A 23,020-nucleotide genomic window follows, 5' to 3' on the forward strand; every position below is an offset into this window, starting at 1 on the left:
TGCTGGGTAGTGCTGGGTAGTGCTGGGTAGTGCTGGGTAGTGCTGGGTAGTGCTGGTTAGTGCTGGGTAGTGCTGGTTAGTGCTGGTTAGTGCTGGGTAGTGCTGGTTAGTGCTGGGTAGTGCTGGTTAGTGATGGGTAGTGCTGGTTAGTGCTGGTTAGTGCTGGGTAGTGCTGGGTAGTGCTGAGTAGTGCTGGGTAGGGGTTCTGCATGGGACTACAGAGTCCATTTCTTACAAAGCCGACACATTTGGCTCTGCACAGGGCTTCTAAACAAAGAGTGTAAGTGTGGAGACACTCTGCCAGAGTGAGACACTCTGCCAGAGTGAGACAGTCTGCCAGAGTGAGACAGTCTGCCACAGTGAAATAGAGTCTGCCACAGTGAAATAGAGTCTGCAACAGTGAAATAGAGTCTGCCACAGTTTGACAGTCTGTCACAGTTTGACAGTTATGCTAATGGTAACCTGGTGGGAGATCAAAGCCACACACTGCATTGTGTCACTGTGTCAAACAGCCAGGACTGACTGTCACTTCAACAAGATTCAATAGATTGCTCTAAATAATGAAGGATTTCAGGTTAACATTCGCAACCAGAGCCACCCCCACCCACACACACACACAACACACACACACACACACACACACACACACACACACACACACACACACACACACACACACACAAAGCCATATAATTTCTCAGAATACACTTACACTTTACCTTTCTCAGAGGGTTTTCCACTTCAGTTTGATACATGAGAGAGTGAGTTTCATAGCATGGCAGAGTAACAAAGCAGATCCTACTTGTGTTGAAAGCATTGTAGTGTAAGAGGAAAGACAGCGAGAACTTCTGTTCTCCGGGGCCTCTGATCTGAGCGGCACGACTAAACAAATTAAACTTGGAAGCCGTCTGCCTCGCATGCAGAAGAAGAAATCAGCATATTGACAGGGAATACAAATGTGGAGTAAGGTCTAGTACACACTATTCTCTTTTATGTCATGTGTAGAACACAGAGAGAAATATGATTCACTGTCTACTGTCTTCTTGGAGCTGTCTTACTTGATTCTGAGAAAGGTGAACATTGTTTATGGAAGCGTAAGTATATGTGTAGGTACTATTCATTCAGTCGTGTGCAATGATTGTGTGGGTGTGTGTGTTCTGCATGAGTGATTGTGAGTTTGCTTGTAGCACGTGTCTGTTTACATACAGTGTGTGAGTGTTAGTGGGCGAGTCCGCCTGAGCATGTTTCTGCGTGTGTGTCAGTCTGTTCCTTGACCCAGCGCTCATCCCCAACTGAACTACCCATAGCTCGATACATGTCAGCCCAGGGGCTTTGTGTGTGTGTGTTTGTGTCCATCCTCTACGGGGGACTGGAGGAAGGCTTCATTTGAGGAGACGGATGTGAGGAGACAGCTAGAGTGGCCGCACACACCCTGAGGCTCGACAGGGCCACAGGCCGACACACAGACTCTCTCGGGATGGGGAGTCGGAATCCTTGTACATGGAACGGCTCGCACGGATAAGACACTCCGTCCAAATGAATCACTGCTTCCACTCAAGCCATAGTTATAGTTCCTCCTTCCACATATTATATTTGCCAAGTAACAGGTAGAAAGGAACCAGAGCAGATCCCCGGTGTTTTACCCGTCTCACCACAGTCCCCTTGAGATACAGTCTCCTGTACACAGAACCAGAACATTGGGTCTCAGTGTGCAAAGCAAGTTAAACAGACACTATACACATACAGTCACTTCAAGTTAAAGAGAATCTCTACGTCCACTACACACATCCTAAGGGCCGCAGAGAGGGAAACTAGAGGTCAGGGTCCCTAGTACTTTAAATGTGCTACTCCATTTATGATAGACAAATCCTCCTGCAGCTGGTAGGCGGACAGTCAGTTTCCCTCCCGAGAGGGTCCTGGCTAGTTGTACAGCTCTTATCTCCAGAGACTGGGCCACTAGAACATGCTAATCAAATCTCCAGGTCTGTCTCTCTTCTCTTTCTCTCGTTCTCGCTCCCCTTTGCTTTTAGTTCCCTCTCTCGCGCTCTCTTTCCCGCTCTCTCTCGTTCTCTCTTTCATTCTTCCTTGTCTTTTGCCATCTTTGGCTGAAGTAGGTTGGCCATTTCAGACTCACTGAATCTGTAACAAGCTTGATAGAGTTTAAAAAAAAAACTAAAACAGCAGCCTTGACTGAACACAGCTTAAGCAAGTTTCTCTTCCTGCAAAGTGGCGAACGGGTAGACTTTTTTGTTTTGGGTAAAAGGATGAAAAACAAACAACAAAGTGAAAAGGAAAACCGTGGGGGTTAATTTGCTCTTTGGAGGTATTTCCGACAAGAGCAATGTATTTGTTGTGAAACACTGCAGGGCTGTGATTTTCCAAAACAATATCGCAACAGGAGTTAAAGTAACACCTATCAGTCACTCACACCATGCTGGCGACAACAATATTTTCTCTTCTCCTTCCCCATAGATGCCACGAGAGGTGGGAGATTCCATATAGGTCTCTCTCAACCCTTCCCCTCCTTTCTCTCGCCATCTCTCCTTTTTTCGATCCATCCATCCCTCTCTCTTTATCTCCCTCCCCCAATCTCCTTCTCTCTCACACAAATGCGCACACTCCATCAACCCCCTTCCATCAATCGCCCTCTTTCTCTCACCCTCCCACCCTCTCTTTCTCTCTCCATCCCATCCTCTCCTTCTCATCTTCTCATGCGGGTCTGAGGATCAATGTGAGACCTAGGCAGGCCTATTTTTGGGCTGCTACCAGGCTCCCCGGTGGGCTTACTCTGTCTGTCTGAGGAGAGTGAGCGATGGAGTCATCCTGAAGGAGAGGAGAGGACTGCTAGAGCCTCACACACAGAGACAGGCAGGCAGCGCAGAGAACACAGACAAACACACAGGGAGAGACTAAACAACAACGCATAAATGGGTCACAACAGCATCTAATGGCCATCAGGAAGGACAGATCCAAGCATTAGTGACATTCAACTACTGACTCTAACACACAGGATAGAAAATAGGATAACACATATGATAGAAAATAGAATCTCTCTACATCGAGTAATTGAGAACATCAGGTTCTGTTAGGATTTCCCCTGGACATTTTCTATAGTAATGTGCAGTGATACGAGTCCTGTCTTTCCCAGTAGCACTGTGTAAATATGAATAGGAAGCTGTATGCATTCACTTATAGGGACACATTGTGAAGGACGGATAGGGAAAGGGAGAAAGATAAAGACACAACACAACGCTCCACGAATCAGGACACAACACTGACAACTATAGTCTAGAGGACGAACTGGTCACTCACTCTCTTTCTCCTTCTCGCTTTATCCATCTCTGTAAGACAGGGAAAGATGGAGGGGATGGCTGATGTTTTATTGGCTCTTAACCAACCGTGCTATTTTGTTTGTTATTTCGCATTGTTTGTAACTTATTTTCTACATAATGTTACTGCTACCATCTCTTATGACCGAAAAGAGCTTCTGGACATCAGAACAGCGACTACTCACCTCGAATTGGACGAATCATTTTTCTTTAATGAGTCGGACGGGAAGGATATACTCCAAACACTCGAACAGACCCTCGTCCCCGTCATTCGCTGGAGAAAGAAACTGAGATTTCGCAGAAAGAGTGCGGGGTGCCTTGTGAGGATCAGGCGACGAGTGGCTAATCTGCCTTTGCCATCCGTACTGTTAGCTAACGTTCAATCGCTGGAAAATAAATGGGACGAACTGAAAGCACGTATATACTACCAACGGGACATTAAAAACTATAATATCCTATGTTTCACTGATTCGTTGCTGAACGACTACATTAATAACATACAGCTGGCGGGTTATACACTGTATCAGCAGGATAGAACAGCAGCCTCTGGTAAGACACGGGGCGTATAATTGGAAACAACAGCTGGTGCACGATATCTAAGGAAGTCTCAAGGTTTTGCTCACCTGAGGTAGAGTATCTCATGGTAAGCTGTAGACCACACTATCAACCTAGAGATTCTTCATCTGTATTTTTCGTAGCTGTCTACATACCACCACAAACCGATGCTGGCACTAAAACCGCACTCAATGAGCTGTATACCGCCATAAGCAAACAGGAAAACGCTTATCCAGAGGCGGTGATCCTAGTGGCCAGGGACATTAATGCAGGGAAACTTAAATCAGTTTTACCTAATTTCTATCAGCATGGTAAATGTGCAACCAGAGGGAAAAAACTCTAGACCACCTTTACTCCACACACAGAGACGTGTACAAAGCTTTCCCTCACCTTCCATTTGACAAATCTGACCATAATGCTATCCTCCTGATGACTGCTTACAAGCAAAAATTTAAGCAGGAAGCACCAGTGGCTCAGTATATAAAAAAGTGGTCAGACGAAGCATGCTGCTAAACTACAGGACTGTTTTGCTAACACAGACTGGAATATGTTCTGGGATTATTCCAATGGCATTGATGAGTACACCACATCATTCACTGGCTTCATCAATAAGTGCATCGATGACATCGTCCCCACAGTGACTGTACGTACATATCCCAACCAGAAGCCATGGATTACAGGCAACATTCACACTGAGCTAAAGGGTAGAGCTGTCACTTTCATGGAGCGGGACTCTAACCCGGAAAATTATAAGAAATCTCACTATGCCCTCCGACGAACCATCAAACAGGCAAAGCGTCAATACAGGACTAAGATCAAATCGTACTACACCAGCTCCGATGCTCGTCAGATGTGGCAGAGCTTGCAAACTATTACAGACTACAAAGGGAAGCACAGCCGAGAGCTGCCCAGTGACACGAGCCTGCCAGATGAGCTAAATAACTTCTATGCTCGCTTCGAGGCAAGTAACACTGAAACATGCATGAGAGCATCAGCTGTTCTGGATGACTGTGTGATCACGCTCTCCGTAGCTGACGTGAGTAAGACCTTTAAACAGGTCAACATTCACAAGGCCGCAGGGCCAGATGGATTACCAGGATGTGTACTCCGAGCATGCGCTGAACAACTGGCAGGTGTCTTCACTGACATTTTCAACCTCTCCTTGTCTGAGTCTGTAATACCAACATGTTTTAAGCAGACCACCATAGTCCCTGTGCCAAAGAACATTAAGGTAACCTGCCTAAATGACCGACCAGTAGCACTCACATCTGTAGCCATGAAATGCTTTGAAAGGCTGGTCATGGCTCACATCAACACCATTATCCCAAAAACCCTAGACCCACCTTAATTTGCATACCGCCCCAAAAGATCCACAGACGATGCCGTTTCTATTGCACTCCACACTGCCCTTTCACACCTGGACAAAAGGAACACCTATGTGAGAATTCTATTCATTGACTACAGCTCAGCGTTCAACACCATAGTGCCCTCAAAGCTCATCACTAAGCTAAAGATCCTGGGACTAAACACCTCCCTCTGCAACTGGATCCTGGACATCCTGACGGGTAGCCCCCAAGTGGTAAGGGTAGGCAACAACACATCTGCCAAGCTGATCCTCAACACTGGGGCCCCTCAGGGGGGCATGCTCAGTCCTGTACTCCCTGTTCACTCATGACTGCACGGCCAGGCACGACTCCAACACCATCATTAAGTTTGCCGATGACACAACAGTGGTAAGCCTGATCACCAACAATGATGAGAGAGGACCTCATGACCTCCTCCTATAGGGAGTAGGTCAGAGACCTAACCGTGTGGTGCAAGGATAACAACCTCTCCCTGAGAGGCCAGGTGGCTCCAATCACGCCAGCTCTAATCACAAACGACCCTCCTCTGCCTGCAGGAGGAACCGCCCCTGCACTGCAGAGGAGGGGCCGTGACAGTGATCAAGACAAAGGAGATGATTGTGGACTACAGGAAAAGGAGAACCGAGCAGGCCCCTATTCTCATCGACGGGGCTGTAGTGAGAGCTTCAAGTTCCTTGGCATTCACATCACTAACAAACTGACATGGTCCAAGCAGACCAAGACAGTTGTGAAGAGGGCACTACAAAACCTATTCTCCCTCAGGATAGTGAAAAGATTTGGCATGTGTCCTCAGATCCTCAAAAGGTTCTACAGCTGCACCATCGAGAGCATCCTGACGGGTTGCATCATTGCCTGGCAACTGCTTGGCCTCCGACCGCAAGGCACTACAGAGGGTAGTGCGTATGGCCCAGTACATCACCAGGGCCAAGCTTCCTGCCATCCAGGACCTCTATACCAGGCGGTGTCAGAGGAAGGCCCTAAAATTGTCAAAGACTCCAGCCACCCTAGTCATAGTCTGTTCTCTCTGCTACCACATGGCAAGTGTACCTCAATTACCTCGACACCGGTGCCCCCGCACATTGTCTCTGTACTGGTACCCCTTGTATACTTTATAGCCCCGCTATTGGTATTTACTGCTGCTCTTTAATTATTTGTTATTCGTATCACTTACTTTTTTGGGGGTATTTTCTTAAAATTGCATTGTTGGTTAAGGGCTTGAAAGTAAGCATTTCACTGTGACTGACGAGGTATCCCCCTTTCCCTTTCTCTCTCTCTGTCTCTCCGTCTCTCTCTTTCATGCCCACCTGTCTCTCTGTTGCTCTTTCTTCCTCTATCTTTCTCCCTCCCTCTCATGCCCATGGCTCTCTCTCTCTCCCTCTGTTTCACCCTTCCTTTCATTCTCTATCCAGAAAGCACCACAACCTCAGAAACTGAGCAGATTTACTCAGACTACTGAAAGACAAGTAGATTTCAAACCTCTCTCTGCGCACAGACACACACGCACGCACAAATGCACACTCTTACCTTGTGACTTCTGAAACCTGTTAGAATTCTACAAAGAAAGGCAGTAGAAGACAGCACCATTTACCCGTGACTGTGACTGTTTTTTTACTGTACAGTGTACAGTTGAAGTCGGAAGTTTACATACACCTTAGCCAAATACATTTAAACTCAAGTTTTCACAGTTCCTGACATTTAATCCTAGTAAAAATTCCCTGTCTTAGGTCAGTTAGGATCACCACTTTATTTTAAGAATGTGAAATGTCAGAATCATAGTAGAAAGATTGATTCATTTCAGCTTTTATTTCTTTCATCACATTCCCAGTGGGTCATAAGTTTTCATACACTCAATTAGTATTTGGTAGCATTGCCTTTAAATTGTTTAACTTGGGTCAAATATTTTCAAGTAGCCTTCCACAAGCTTCCCACAATAGGTTGGGTGAGTTTTGGCCCATTCCTCCTGACAGAGCTGGTGTAACTGAGTCAGGTTTGTAGGCCTCCTTGCTCGCACTCAAGTTTTCAGTTCTGCCCACAAATTTTCTATAGGATTTGAAGCCAGGGCTTTGTGATGGCTCTCCAATACCTTGACTTTGTTGTCCTTAAGCCATTTGCCACAACTTTGGAAGTATGTTTGGGGTCATTGTCCATTTGGAAGACACATTTGCGACCAAGCTTTAACTTCCTGACTGATGTCTTGAGATGTTGCTTCAACACATCCACATACGTTTCCTACCTCATGATGCCATCTATTTTGTTAAGTGCACCAGTCCCTCCTGCAGCAAAGCACCCCCACAACATGATGCTGCCACCCCCTGCTTCACAGTTGGGATGGTGTTCTTTGGCTTGCAAGTCTCCCCCTTTCTCCTCCAAACATGACGATGGTCATTATGGCCAAACAGTTCTATTTTTGTTTCCTCAGACCAGAGGACATTTCTCCAAAAAGTACGATCTTTGTCCCCATGTGCAGTTGCAAACCGTAGTCTGGCTTTTTTTATGGCAGTTTTGGAGCATTGGCTTCTTTCTTGCTAAGTGGCCTTTCAGGTTATGTCAATATAGGAATCGTTTTACTGGGGATATAGATACGTTTGTACCTGTTTCCTCTAGCATCTTTACAAAGTGCTTTGCTGTTGTTCTGTGATTGATTTGCACTTTTCGCACCAAAGTACGTTCATCTCTAGGAGACAGAACGCGTCTCCTTCCTGAGGGGTATGACAGATGTGTGGTCCCATGGCGATTATACTTGCGTACTATTGTTTGTACAGATGAACGTGGTACCTTCAGGCGTTTGGAAATTGCTCCCAAGGATGAACCAGACTTGTGGAGGTCTACAATTTTTTTCTGAGGTCTTGGCTGATTTCTTTTGATTTAACCATGATGTCAAGCAAAGAGGCACTGAGTTTGAAGGTAGGCCTTGAAATACATCTACAGGTACACCTCCAATTGACTCAAATGTTGTCAATTAGCCTATCAGAAGCTTCTAAAGCCATGACATAATTTTCTAGAATTTTCCAAGCTGTTTAAAGGCACAGTCAGCTTAGTGTATGTAAACCTCTGACCCACTGGAATTGTGATACAGTGAATTATAAGTGAAATAATCTGTCTGTAAACAATTGTTGGAAAAATTACTTGTATCATGCACAAGGTAGATGTCCTCACTGACTTGCCAAAACTCTAGTTTGTTAACAAGAAATGTGTGGAGTGGTTGAAAAATGAGTTTTAATGACTCCAACCTAAGAGTATGTAAACTTCCGACTTCAACTGTATGTTTTTAAGTATTCACCAACTGTCAACAGAAAATTGAATTATATTATTATTTTTCTTAAACGTTTTTTAATTTGTTTAACCAGTTAAAACATTTTACTGTTGTTCGAATCATTGTCACATAGTCCAATTGTTTCATGTCTTTACATCAAAGTAAGGCGATTACTAATTATTCTGTTCACTGATTCAATGCCTGTAGATTCATCCTATTACAACACGGTTACCAAGCACCAAAACAGGGCCATTCCCATGACAGGTTATTGTCTTTAACAAGGGTATTTCCCAAATAGCACCCTATTCCGTATATAGTGCACTACTTTTGGCCAGAGCCCTATGGTCCCTGGTCAAAAGTAGCTACTATATAGGGAATAGAGTGCGATTTGGGAAATACCCTTGTCTAAACCAATTAAAACAAACAGACAGCCTTTGAGATGGGGTCATGGTATTCTCCAGTTGGTCTGAAGTGTGAGCAGAAAACAAGATGCCTCCAGATTGTGGTGCGAACGTTATTAAAAAGAGCGTATTCTCTTTAATCGCTGGCTGCTCCTCTGGGCAAACCCATTTATATAATGAGACTGTGATCTGAATCTTAACGCTTCTGCCGTACATTTTGCATACAAGTAAGAGGAGGATGGTGGAGGTAGTTCACAAGTTTGAACACCAGTGCAGAGACCCTTACTGTAGATCAGGGCTCTCCAGCCCTGTTCCTGGAGAGCTACCATCCTGTAGATCAATACAAAAGTCAGATGCATGAAACAAATATTTGTAGGTCATGCTCAATAAAGATCAATATGATACATACAGGCAACGGCCAAAATAAAGGAAAGAGGGATACCTAATCAGTTGTACAACTGAAATGTGTCTTCCACATTTAACCCAACCTCTCAGAATCAGAGAGGTAGAGGGGTCTGCCTTCATCGACATCATCGGTGCCCGGGGAGCAGTTGTTGTTGGGGGTTAACTGCTTTGCTCGGGGACATCACGACAAAATCCCCGGTGCCTCGGGGATTCGATCCAGCAATCTTTCACTTACTGGCCCAACGCTCCTACCTGCCAGGATACCTGCCGCAAGGAAACACGAACATATAGTGCACTCCGTAATTATTGGGACAGTGACACATTCTTTGTTGTTTTGGCTCTGTCCTCCAGCACTTTGGATTTGAAATTATACAATGACTATGAGGTTAAAGTACAGACTGGCAGCTTTCATTTGAGGGTATTTTCGTACATATCGGGTGAACCGTTTCAAAATTAATGCACCATCTGTACATAGTCCCCCCATGTTAGGGGACAAAACGTATTGGGACAAAACATGTAATAATGTTAATGTCCCAGTTATTACGGAGGGCACTGTAAAGTGTCTTAATAGGGTGTTTGACCACCACGAGCCAGAACAGCTTCAATGCACCTTGGCATAGATTCTAAAGCTGTCTGGACCTCCATTGGAGGGATGTGACATCGTTCTTCCATGGGAAATTCCATCATTTGGTGTTTTGTTGATTGTGGTGGAAAACGCTAACTCAGGTACCGCTCCAGAAACTCAATTGGGTTGAGATCTGGAGACTGAGACGGCCATGATATATGATTTACGTCATTTTCATGCTCTTCAAACCATTCAGTGACTACTCATGCCCTGTGGATGGGTGCATTGTCATCCTATGGAGGCATAGCCATGGTAGCCAAAACAATGGCCTGCCCAGCATTGTTATTATACATGACCCTAAGCATGATGGGATGTTAAAGTCTTAATTAACTCAGGAACTACACATGTGTGGAAGCACCGGCTTTCAATATACTTTGTATCCATCATTTACTCTAGTTTTTCCATTATCTTGGCAGTTAGGTGTATGTCTAATGGTTGGAGGATCTGTGGCATCCCTCAATCAAATCTCATTCTCTAGGGCTGTGAGGAGCTGGTAGAGGTTACACACACAAACACATATGGATGCACACACACATACTTGCAAGAAATATTCTAGACTGACAAGTCATTGATTCATTCTGATCACACCCAATACAAACAGACACAAAGACAATGACAGACGGCCCAATCAAAACAGAATGAGGAAATACTCTCTGATGTTAGCTCCAAATCTATTTTTCAGTGAAAGGGAACTGAACAGAAGGAAAGAAGCAACACTAAAAACATTAAACGTCTCCCCCAGCAGGATATGGTGGCATAATATAACATTTCTTCTTTGAGAATCAAATTTGGAGAGAAAAATTAGTGGAGCACTTGAGGACCCGCTGGCAGCCACATGCCTTTCAGATACATACAGGCTGTACAGGCACACACACACACACACACACACACACACACACACACACACACACACACACACACACACACGTACTAAGCGGACTGCATGCTACTTTAAGTGTGATGCCTTTCTCCTGAAACAGACATATTAAATCGCTAACGAGAGGAGATGAGAGGGGGGAAATGGGAGGGAGAGAGAGAGAACGGGGTGTGGAGGGAGAGATAGTGTTGGAAGAGGAGAGGAGAGAGGGGGAGTGAGAGAGAGGAGAGTGATAGAGAGAGAAGAGCAGATTAAGATAGGGATAGAGATAGAGGACAGGAAGAGACAGATAGAGAAAGAGCAGTAAGTATAACACTTGATGTATAACACAGGATGTATAACACTGTACATAGCCATAATATGACATTTGAAATGTGTCTATTCCTTTGAAACTTGTGAGTGTAATGTTAATTGTTCATTTTGTGATTGTTTTGTGATCTATTTCACTTGCTTTGGCAATGTAAACATATGTTTCCCATGCCAATGAATCCCTTTGAATTGAATTGAGAGAGAGTGGAGTTTAATTTACTTCATTATGATCCCCATTAGCTACTACACATGCATTAGCTACTCTTCCTGGGGTCCACATAAAACGTACACATACATTATACGTATATAGGAAAGACACCAAGAGACAACAAAAATACTATTTACACACTATTCGTACAGTAAATACACTACCGTTCAAAAGTTTGTTTTTGAAAGACAAGCACATTTGTGTCCATTAAAATAACATCAAAGTGATCAGAAATACAGTGTAGACATTGTTAATGTTGTAAATATTTTTATGGAATATCTACATAGGCATACAGAGGCCCATTATCAACCATCACTCCTGTGTTCCAATGGCACGTTGTGTTAGCTAATTCAAGTTTATCATTTTAAAAGGCTAATTGATATTAGAAAACCCTTTTGCAATTATGCTGAAAACTGTTGTTCTGATTAAAGAAGCAATAAAACTGGCCTTCTATAGACTAGTTGAGTATCTGGAGCATCAGCATGTGTGGGTTCGATTACAGGCTCAAAATGGCCAGAAACAAAGAACTTTCTTCTGAAACTCGTCGGTCTATTCTTGTTCTGAGAAATGAAGGCTATTCCATGCGAGAAATTGCCAAGAAACTGAAGATCTCGTACAATGCTGTGTACTACTCCCTTCACAGAACAGCGCAAACTGTCTCTAACCAGAATAGAAAGAGGAGTGGGAGGCCCCGGTGCACAACTGAGCAAGAGGACAAGTACATTAGAGTGTCTAGTTTGAGAAACAGACGCCTCACAAGTCCTCAACTGGCATCTTCATTAAATAGTACCTGCAAAACACCAGTCTCAACGTCAACAGTGAAGAGGTGACTCCTGGATGCTGGCCTTCTAGGCAGAGTTGCAAAGAAAAAGCCATATCTCAGACTGACCAATAAAAAGAAAATATTAAGATGGGCAAAAGAACACAGACACTGGAAAGAGGAAGATTGGAAAAAAGTGTTATGGACAGACGAATCTAAGTTTGAGGTGTTCGGATCACAAAGAACATTCAGGAGACGCAGAAAAAAATGAAAAGATGCTGGAGGAGTGCTTGACGCCATCTGTCAAGCATGGTGGAGGCAATGTGATGGTCTGGGGGTGCTTTGGTGGTGTAAGAAGAAATTCCCTGTAAACGGTAATATTCTCTGCCTCTGTCATCCTTACCCACACCTATAATCACATATATTTTTTCACTCCAAGGGGAGTTAAGTTGTAGTAGGGTGTTGCATTCCCTCCTCCAAGAGACGTTCGTAACAGTGGGAGATTTGTACAGGGTAAAAGGGATCTTGAAGAAGGAAGGTTATCACTCCATTTTGCAACGCCATGCCATACCCTGTGGACGGCGGTTAATTGTAGCCAATTTCCTCCTACAACAGGACAATGACCCAAAGCACAGCTCCAAACTATGCAAGAACTATTTAGGGAAGAAGCAGTCAGCTGGTATTCTGTCTATAATGGAGTGGCCAGCACAGTCACCGGATCTCAACCCTATTGAGCTGTTGTGGGAACAGCTTGACCGTATGGTACGAAGTGCCCATCTAGCCAATCCAACTTGTGGGAGGTGCTTCAGGAAGCATGGGGTGAAATCTCTTCAGATTACCTCAACAAATTGACAACTAGAATGCCAAAGGTCTGCAAGGCTGTAATTGCTGCATATGGGGGATTCATTGACGAAAGCAAAGTTTGAAGGACACAATTATTATTTCAATTAAAAATCATTATTTATAACCTTGTCAACATCTTGACTATATGTCCTATTCATTTTTGCAACTCATTTCATGTATATTTTCATGGAAAACAAGGACATTTCTAAGTGTCCCCAAACTTTTGAACGGTAGTGTACATATTCTTATTACATTACAGTTAAGTTAGATATTTAGAAAGAGAAGAGGTGATACAATATGGTTTTTTTTATCTGTTTTTTTAAAAGCTACAGAGGGGAGATGGAACGAGAGAGAGAAAGTGAGGAATAGAGAGAAGAGAACGGAGAGAGAAATAGGATATGAAGAGACAGATATAGAAGAGACAGACATATCGCACCCACTTTTCTTGACTTTATCCCTATGCAATATATATCACAGTTGTTACATTTGAAGGGGCACTGCCTTCGGTTGAAGAGCTACAGTATCTAGGTTGAGCCATTCCCTTGACGAATGCAGAGTCAAAATTAACATTTTAAAGGTTATATTATCCATGGAGATAGATACCTTAAGCAGGCCTTATGTTAGTTTGTCTTTCGAGGGCTTCACAATTCAAGTCCTGTTTTTGTGTAGCACATTGGGATGCGTGAACTTATTCCTCATCCTGAAGGGATGTCACCACTTGCGCTTCAAATTGTTGACATTTCGGTGGCATTGACTGGTAAGACTCTTCGGGAAGGTGGTCACGTGTGCTAGCAAGACAGAGATCCTTGGTTTGAGCCTCGGTGTGAGCTGAATCAGGTGGAAGTGGTACTTTCTAAGCAAGCAACGTGATATAATTTACACCGCTTAAAAGGCTATTGAGACCCCACAGTGGAGATGTCATAATACACATAAAACCTAGAGGTCAAACAGGGAAATGGTTCCAATCGTTTCCACCATTAATTTTTCCCATAGGGGATTTTAGAAACACTTAGTCTGTGTTTCGTGTAGGCTTACCCTGGCGTGACGTTTCGATAACTATGTAAATCTCTCTCAGACAAGGTGACTTTTATCAACATATTTGGCTCTATTTATTCTCAGTTTCGAAAATGCTAATTAGCATCAAAGTAGACATCATGCAAGACTACAAATCCCTGCAAGCTCCTGCACGTCATATCATTAGATAGTTAATCCAGAAATTCTTACCTTTGCCTCGATTCGGCAGTCTCATCCAGATCATCATGGCAGTTGTAGTTCTTTATGATAGCCACATTAGCAGCTAATTAGCATTTCATTTTGGGAGGGTAAATACAGGAGATATTGATAAAAGTCACCTTGTCCTAGAGAGATTTACAGGGTTATCAAAACCTCATGCCAGGATGAACCTACAAAAAACACAGCCCTTATTTTAAGAGTTTCTAAAATCCCCTATGGGAAAAAAATTAATGGTGGAAAACGATTGAAACCATTTCCATGTTTGACCGCTAGGTTTTATGGGTATTATGAATCCTACTTTGGTACTCTATGGATGAGTCAGGACAAGAGGAGACATAGTTTAAGGTTCTGGGGATAATCCCATCTAACTGTAGATTGAGATTAAGAGAAAATTATGAAAATGGACGGTACGACTTAAAACGAAAGGACGTGTCTTTCAACGTTACAGTCTAATTGAGGAGCCGGCGTAAGGCAGAGAAATCACTGGAGTGGGGCCAAATAATGAAAAAGCTATGCAACTCCTCACGCCTCACTCAGATCTGATTGCCTATTATTGCCTTTTCATTTTCCAACAGATCAATTCAGGCGATATTATGAACAAAGCTGGGGCTCCTACAGATGCAGCGACTGGCCAAATCTAACACAATTAGCCTTTGTCACAGAAGCCATCGTCATAAAGTCAGAGCCTTGGAAGATGAGAAGAGGAAATCATTTTAAAAAACATACCCATTGTTCCATGCCTCTTCTATTAGAATTGGAGATCAGGCCTCCCGAGTTGCGCGGCAGTCTAAGGCACTACATCGCATTGCTTGAGGCATCACTACAGACCCAGGTTCGATCCCAGGCTGTGTCACAACCGGCCGTGACCGGGAGTCCCATAGGGCGGCGCACAATTGGCTCAGCATCATCCGGGTTAGGGAAGGGTTTGGCCGGGGGGGGCTTTACTTGGCTCATCACGCTCTAGCAACTCCTTGTGGCAGGCCAGCGCCTGCAGAATGACTTTGTTCGTCAGTTGAACAGTGTTTCCTCTGACACATTGGTGCAGCTGGCTTCCGGATTAAGCGGGTGGGTGTTAAGGAGCGTGGTTTGGCGGGTCATGTTTCGGAGGGCGCACGACTCGACCTTCGCCTCTCCCGAGCCCGTTAGGGAGTTGCAGTGATGAGACAAAATAGTAATTGGATATGCTGAAATTGGGGAGAACATGGAGATCAAACGCAGACAGGACAACTTTTATTCTCATCCAGGGCCAGGCAGGGATGCCAGGAGGAGTGGATAGTGGATAAAGGGCCTGTTCGGTTCACAGGCAATGCCACCTCTCCTGTACCATGACCTATACCTGCTGTGTTAGATAGTGAGCCCAGGATTCAGTGTAGACTGCCCTGGGGTCCCTGGGCCCATACTGCTTTAAGAACACTATGAGAGAGATGCCCCAGGCTGGTGTGTGTATTCTAACTGTACATACTGTAGTTTCATACTGCAATACAGTATTTATCTCTCATTCATCCTTCCCTCTCTGTCTTTTCCTCCCTTCTTCCTTCCTCTTTCCTCCTGCAGCGGTTACATGTGGATAACTAGACCGGAGGCATCACAGGTACGTGAACAGATGAGCTTCTGAGAGTGAGACTGGTCCCAAAGGCTCTCTCTTGAGGATGGATTCCTCTACACGCCTGCACATGCCTGCACATTCACACACACACACACACACACACACACACACACACACACACACACACACACACACACACACACACACACACACACACACACACACACACACACACACACACACCCCTCCATTGGCTCTAACTCAACCCCACCCGCGGAGATCATGCTATGCATTGTGGGATGAGAAGCAGTTTGCCACTGGGCCCAGACATCTTCTTTTATTGGCCTGCCATCATCACTATCAATTGTACTGTCGATCGTCCTCGCATGACTCTGTTTATTGTGGCGTGACAACTCCACTTCAGTGCATTACTGTAACTTCCTCTCTGATGGGAAATAGAAACGGTCCTGCATACGAAAGAATACATCATTTCCTGGAATGTAGGCCTGGTTGGCGACACACCATAATCATATAGGACAGGGTTTCCCAAACTTGGTCCTAGGGCCCCCTCTAAGTACACGTTTTGTTTTTTTGCCCTAGTACTACACAGCTGATTAAACTCATCACCAAGCTTTGATTATTTGAATCGGCTGTGTAGTGTTAGGGCAAAAAACAAAATGTGCACCCAGGGAGGGCCCCAGGACCAAATTTGGGAAACCCTGATATAGGACATACAATCATACAATGGCCTGAAGGCGTATAAAACAACCCACAATGTAGCAGCTCTAAACTACCATTACAGGTAGAATGATGCTGTTATTGTACATACTTTATTTTTGTGGCAAAACATTTCGATTGTTAATGCTGTTACAGTAATTATGATAATCAAATATGCTGCATTCTGATCAAATGAGAAATAGAATCTATGCTACTTTCAATTATTATTATTGTTTTTTTTGTCCCCCTTTTTCTCCCCAATTGATAGTTACGGTCCTCTCCCATCGCTGCAACTCCAGTACAAACTCTGGAGAGGCGAAGGTCGAGAGCCGTGCGTCTTCCGAAACACAACCCAGCCACACCGCACTGCTTCTCGACACAACGCCGGCTTAACCCGGAAGCCAGCCGCACCTATGTGTCGGAGGAAACACCGTACACCTGGCGACTGTGACAGCGTGTATTGACACCCGGCCCGCCACAGGAGTCGCTACTGCACAATGGGACAGGAACATCCCTGCCGGCCAAACGCTCCCCTAACCTGGACGTTGCTGGGCCAATTGTGCACCACCCCATGGGTCTCCCGGTCACGGCCAGCTGGGACAGAGCCTGGACTCGAACCGGGATCTCTACTGGCACAGCTAGCACTGCGATGCAGTGCCTTAGTCCACCCCGCCACTCGGGAGGCCCCATGCTACTTTGACATTCTACGGTTCCCCTGAGGGTTTCGGTGTGTGTGCATGCGTGTGTGTGTGCACGTGCGTGCATTCCTGCTTATGTACAGTATAGGGAGGAAATCAAAAGGTTCAATCAATGGCCCACTAATCCCTTTAGCATTTGACAAAGTTAATTTCCATGGAAACCCATGTGCCCTGGCACCCGAAGCGTCCAATCGTTTAACAGGCCACATGACCTCACTCAATAGAACTGAAAGGTGAGGCCCACTATATTATGTAACTTAATTAGCTCTATGTTCCAGCCATGCTGAGAAACCAGGCTTTCATAAATCAATGTCCATCCCTGTCCATTTCAACTTCTCTTTTTCATCTAGATCTACTGTTAACAGTGTGCTTGTGGGTTTTGGTTTGTACCTGTAGCAAGGCTAGCTGCTTATTGTTGCAACATTTGGACTGGAGCGAGATAGCAAGATTCATTTTTAGTAAAGCGGAGTAGGGGGAAGGAGTTTTGGTTCCAGAACATCCTCTGGTGCCGTCTTTCCTCCCTGACATTTAAGAAGCTGTTCTCTAAGCCAGCCAGACCCTGATAAAACCCGGGAGAGAGGGAGGGAGGGAGGGAGGGAGGGAGGGAGTAAGGAAGGAAGGAAGGAAGGGAGGGAGGGAGGGAGGGAGGGAGGGAGGGAGGGAGGGAGGGAGGGAGGGAGGGAGGGAGGGGAGAGAGAAATGAAAAAGAGAGAGAGGCAAGAGAGAGGGATAGACAGAGAGAGCGAGTGAGAGAGAGGTTGCATATACCTTTCTCTGACATCACATGCTGAAGCTATGGCATCCATGATAATAGGTAGAATGACGACAGGTCCTGAGCTGTTCAAGCTAGACTCACATCACTTTATATCAGTCTATAGATCACATTAAAAACTTGGCCATTGTGGCTATGCCATGGAAGTATAATCTACTCATTATATGTCTATGCGCTATGCCATGTACCAATCACCTCACACACGAGGCCAAACATGTATTTCCACCAAAGGCAGGAAAGTAAACAAACTTAAGTGCAGCAACTAACCAGGGTTGTTCTTTATTTACCTCCTTGACTCCTCATAACACGATTAGGAGGCCAGAGCGAGGGAAGGAGGAGGAGATGAAGAGAGGGAGGGCGAGAGAGAGAATAGAGAAGGAGGAGGGAGGAAGAGAGAGGGATGCCCAAAAAATAGATCTGAGCTGAAAATGAATTTTCCATCAAAACACGCTAGCTGCCTCCACTGTAAATATTTCAGGGCCCACAGTTGGTGGGAACCGGTGTGAAAGGCAGCTAGCAGCTGGTGCTTAGCAGGACCCTCCCTGCTGGTCTGGCCAGGCCGCCTAACACACACACACACACACACACACACACACACACACACACACACACACACACACACACACACACACACACACACACACACACACACACACACACACACACACACACACACACACACACACACACACACACACACACACACACACACACACACACACACACACACACCCACCCAACTGGGTACACACTGGTTGAATTAACATTACAAACGAAACTAGAAATAAAAAATACCATGATTTGCGGGATTTTCACAAAATGTAATCCAGTGAAGGGTTCTTTGGAAGAAGGATTGTTGACATATATTTGACATGTGTATAGTATAATTGATAAATAATTACTTGAAGTTGAAATACTTTTGACATTTTGGCCTTCCCCAGGCCTTCTAGAAGACTCCATGTTTCATCTGTAGGTTCTACAAAGCAAAAATTGGTGTCATATGAAGCTTTACCGCTTGCTCTGTATTATTTATAGTATTTTGATTTCATTAACACATTTCTTACATAAATGTATGAATATTGAAAAATATGAATATTAATGAGAATGATTTGGCAAATGTTTGTATATATTGTTGAACATAGTATACTCTACTGGCATATCAATATTCCAGAGTGGGATCTCTGCTACTTTTAGAGTTATGATCCAATTTCTAAGCCTTACCAACAAAGTGAATGTGAAAATGGATTCAAAATGGTCACCCTCTGCTGGTAATTTGCAGGATGTGCAGTTACAATTAAAATAAGGGCTGTGATTGGTTACATTGCCTACTATGCCCATTTCTCTGTATAAAATGGGCCATAAGTTTAAAACTAGCAGAGATCCCACTCTCAAACTTTGATTTGACTGTACAGTATACTATTTTCAACAATGTCCCATTTTACAAATACTTTTTTTTATATTTTCAATATGCATGTTTATATTTTTTAATGTAATCAAAAAACAACTCATATTACAGAGCAAACGGTAAAGCTTCACATGACACCAACTTTTGCTTTGTAGCACCTACAGATGAAACATTTTGAGGTCTTAAATATGCTCAATTATGCTTTAAGATAGAAATTAATCAGGTTTCAGGTAAGACAAAACGCTGGTTGACTTGAACAGACAAGACGAACTGGCACAGACAGACAGAAAACACAAGTATACATACCCAAGGGATAAGTGGGGAAGATGGGCGACACCTGGAGGGGGGTGGAGACAAGCACAAGGACAGGTTAAACGGATCAGGGAGTGACAAATGTCAAATATATGTCAACAATCCTTCCTCCAAAAGGACCCTTCTATGGACCACATTTAGTGAAAATCCCCCAAAATCATGGTATTTTTGTTGTTGTAGTTTCATGAGGAATCACCCAAAGGTTGTTCAAAAGAAGTCCAAATAAATTCCTTCAGCCTAGAAGGCCAATGGGTTATGCCAAGCCTGCCAGGCTGCCATCGTGGCTAATGTGCACTGCATGATATTCTAATCAGCTCATAAACCACCAAATGTGGAGCTGTAATCGACTGAGACAACCCTGAAATCACATGAAGTATTTTCTCTAAAGCGTTGCCATATGCTATCCAAGCAGAAAGACCTTGGGTTTAATCTCCAATACATTATACATTCACTCCACTATACCACACATCAAAAATCCCCACCACACACAGAGTCATCGACTCCATTAAAACAGTAGATGAATACAACCCCAAATCAGCATGTTACCCTGTGTTGGACAAACGAGGTGAGGCTTAGGAGTTCTTGGGGGGATACCTTATTGATCAGCAAGTCTGGGTGGTGGCCTGGAGCACTTGATCGAGCCTGATGAGAGCTTCATTAACACAGAATTACTGAAGATGCTGGTAACTTTGGTAAATTACCGGTTGGGTGGGTGGCTATCAGTAGTATCCCTATAATACATTGTACTAGAGCGCTACAACATTACTGTGGTGTTTTCAGATCTTATTACTGCCTGATATGCAGTGCTTATTTTCTTTGATTTATTTTCTCCCCCCTCTCGTTCTCTCTTTGATTTATTTTCTCCCCCCTCTCGTTCTCTCTCTCTATCTTGTTTCGTTTAGACCCATCAAAACAGGATAAAAAGTTAATAGAGGAGAACCGCAGGGAGAAGAATGAGAAACAGTAGTCATGCTTCCAGCCACATACAATTTTATGACATGACCAGAAAAATCCATAGGAATGCTTTGTGAATGCCCCATGAGACTTATGGAGGACAAAATAATCACTCATGGAAAAGCTCACAGAAGCCCTCAGCGCAGTCAAGTCATTGTCACACTAAAATCAAACCATGTGTACCCAAGCAGTATATCACTCCCACCAGAGCCTTTCAAATATTCTGGTCCACAGCAGCCATCCCTCCCTACTCAAACAACACCGCCACTGCCACTACTGGTGCATGTTCAATCACAATGCAATATCAGAAGTGAGATGGAGTTGGGGAAACAGAGAACGGGTTTTTCTTCTGCCTGCTGTTTTGATGACACAGTTTGTTTGAGTTTATCCTGCCTTTGAAATATTGTTTTTCAAGCTTTCAGGCACTTTACTAAACCATTTAGTCCCAACTATAACTCAAACTCTAGTCTAAACCATAAACACGTATTCAATGGTTTAGTCGTTTTACTCAATATCTTTTATTGTATGGATTTTGAAGTCATAACACCTTACAGTGTCTGCTGTCTTCTACTCTCTAGAGACAGCAGGAGCGGTAGAGATACTCTGAATGATCGGCTATGAAAAGCCAACTGACATTTACTCTTGAGGTGCTGCCTTGTTGCACCCTCGACAACTACTGTGATTATTATTATTTGACCATGCTGGTCATTTATGAACATTTGAACATCTTGGCCATGTTCTGTTATAATCTCCACCCGGCACAGCCAGAAGAGGACTGGCCACCCCTCATAGCCTGGTTCCTCTCTAGGTTTCTTCCTAGGTTTTGGCCTTTCTAGGGAGTTGTTCCTAGCCACCGTGCTTCTACACCTGCATTACTTGCTGTTTGGGGTTTTAGGCTGGGTTTCTGTACAGCACTTTGAGATATCAGCTGATGTAAGAAGGGCTATATAAATACATTTGATTTGATTTGATTCTTACAGCTCCTCCTGTAAATGATTGGTTAAGGTAATGAGTGTGTGACGTTACAGCAGTGACTCTGTACTCTACACTTTATTAGTGTTTAGGTGGCGGTGCCATATGCGTAGCCCTGTAATCCCCAACTGGCTTCACCGGGCTCATGTTTATTCATCTGCGCATCGCTGTGGCAAGGTCACCCAGGCAGAACTAAGGTGATCATCAGAGAAAGGAGGAGGAAGGGAGAGCGAGAGAGAGAGAGGGAGGAAGAGAGAGAGAGCGAGCGAGAGAGAGAGAGGAAGAGAGATTGTGTTTTGGTTTTAACAGTGTTGAGCTCCGGATAAAAGGGTCCCTCTGGAGCTTCTCAGCAGCACAGGGGGTGGAGGAGGTGTCAGCATGGCCAGAGACGAGGGTCCGCTGTGGGTATTGGAGCAGGGTAAACAGGGCCTCTAGTCTGGTGACCTTGGACAATGAGTAAGCGAAGAGGATGGGGAGTGAGATAATGAAAGTACAGGTTCAAGTGCCCGGTGGAGGGTGCTACACCTCTCACCATGCAGTCGTGATGAATATGGTGCATCCAGGGCTGTTATTTTCCTCTCTTTGAGTTCAGTGAAATTACCTCTGTACTATAATCTACCCCAAGCCACTTCTCTGTCTGTGTCAGTCCTCTGATAACAAATAGAAGTGTCTGAATAATACAACAAGAGAGCAATGGCATAATACTATTTGAAGTGAACTGAAGACGTAAACACACCTGGCTATTGAACTCGCACAAACGCTCAAATAGACAACCATACAGGAAGGAAACTCAATGGCATGCTAAGAAACTAGCCCCAACCAGGACAGACAGAGGTAGTTAACAACGCCCTTCAACACGTGTCCTTTTCCCAAGACAACAATTCCTTTGTGCTCTTTTTTACTGGCAATTTACCAATCAATGTCTCTTTAATGTAGTCCTTGTGCTGTAGTAAGCACTGCACAGGACTCCCATTGGATTCCCATGATTGCTGATTCTTCATGACGTAGTCTAAGACCTTCACGTGTCCTCCAGGACCAATGTATGGACTCTAAAGCGGCGTATTGGTACTGTGTACTCATCATCGACAAGTACTGCCTTTATAAACGCGTTGGCCATTTCAGCGAGGCCACTCTATGCACAAACATTAATTTCTCTGGACGAGTAAGTCTCCAATTGATAATCCCCTCTCTCTCGCTCTCTCTCACACACACACACACACACACACATCCTTAACAGCCTAACCCTTTGAAACTACCAGGTAAATCCCTACACAGTGGAGACAATACTCTTCCACTGAGAACAGCGCACACTAAAAATGTAACTTCACTCATTCTGGCATAAAAAAAAGAAGCACCTGAGCACTTGAAGCTGTCAGGTAAATCCCCATAAGCCAGGAGCACAACAAAGTTGATATAGGAAATAAGACGGATAAAAAGAAGATCAATTATTCAGGTTCCTTTGAAAATTCCCTCCTCTCTGAA

This window comes from Salmo trutta, chromosome 8 (assembly GCF_901001165.1).
Source record: "Salmo trutta chromosome 8, fSalTru1.1, whole genome shotgun sequence".
Taxonomy (NCBI): Eukaryota; Metazoa; Chordata; class Actinopteri; order Salmoniformes; family Salmonidae; genus Salmo; species Salmo trutta.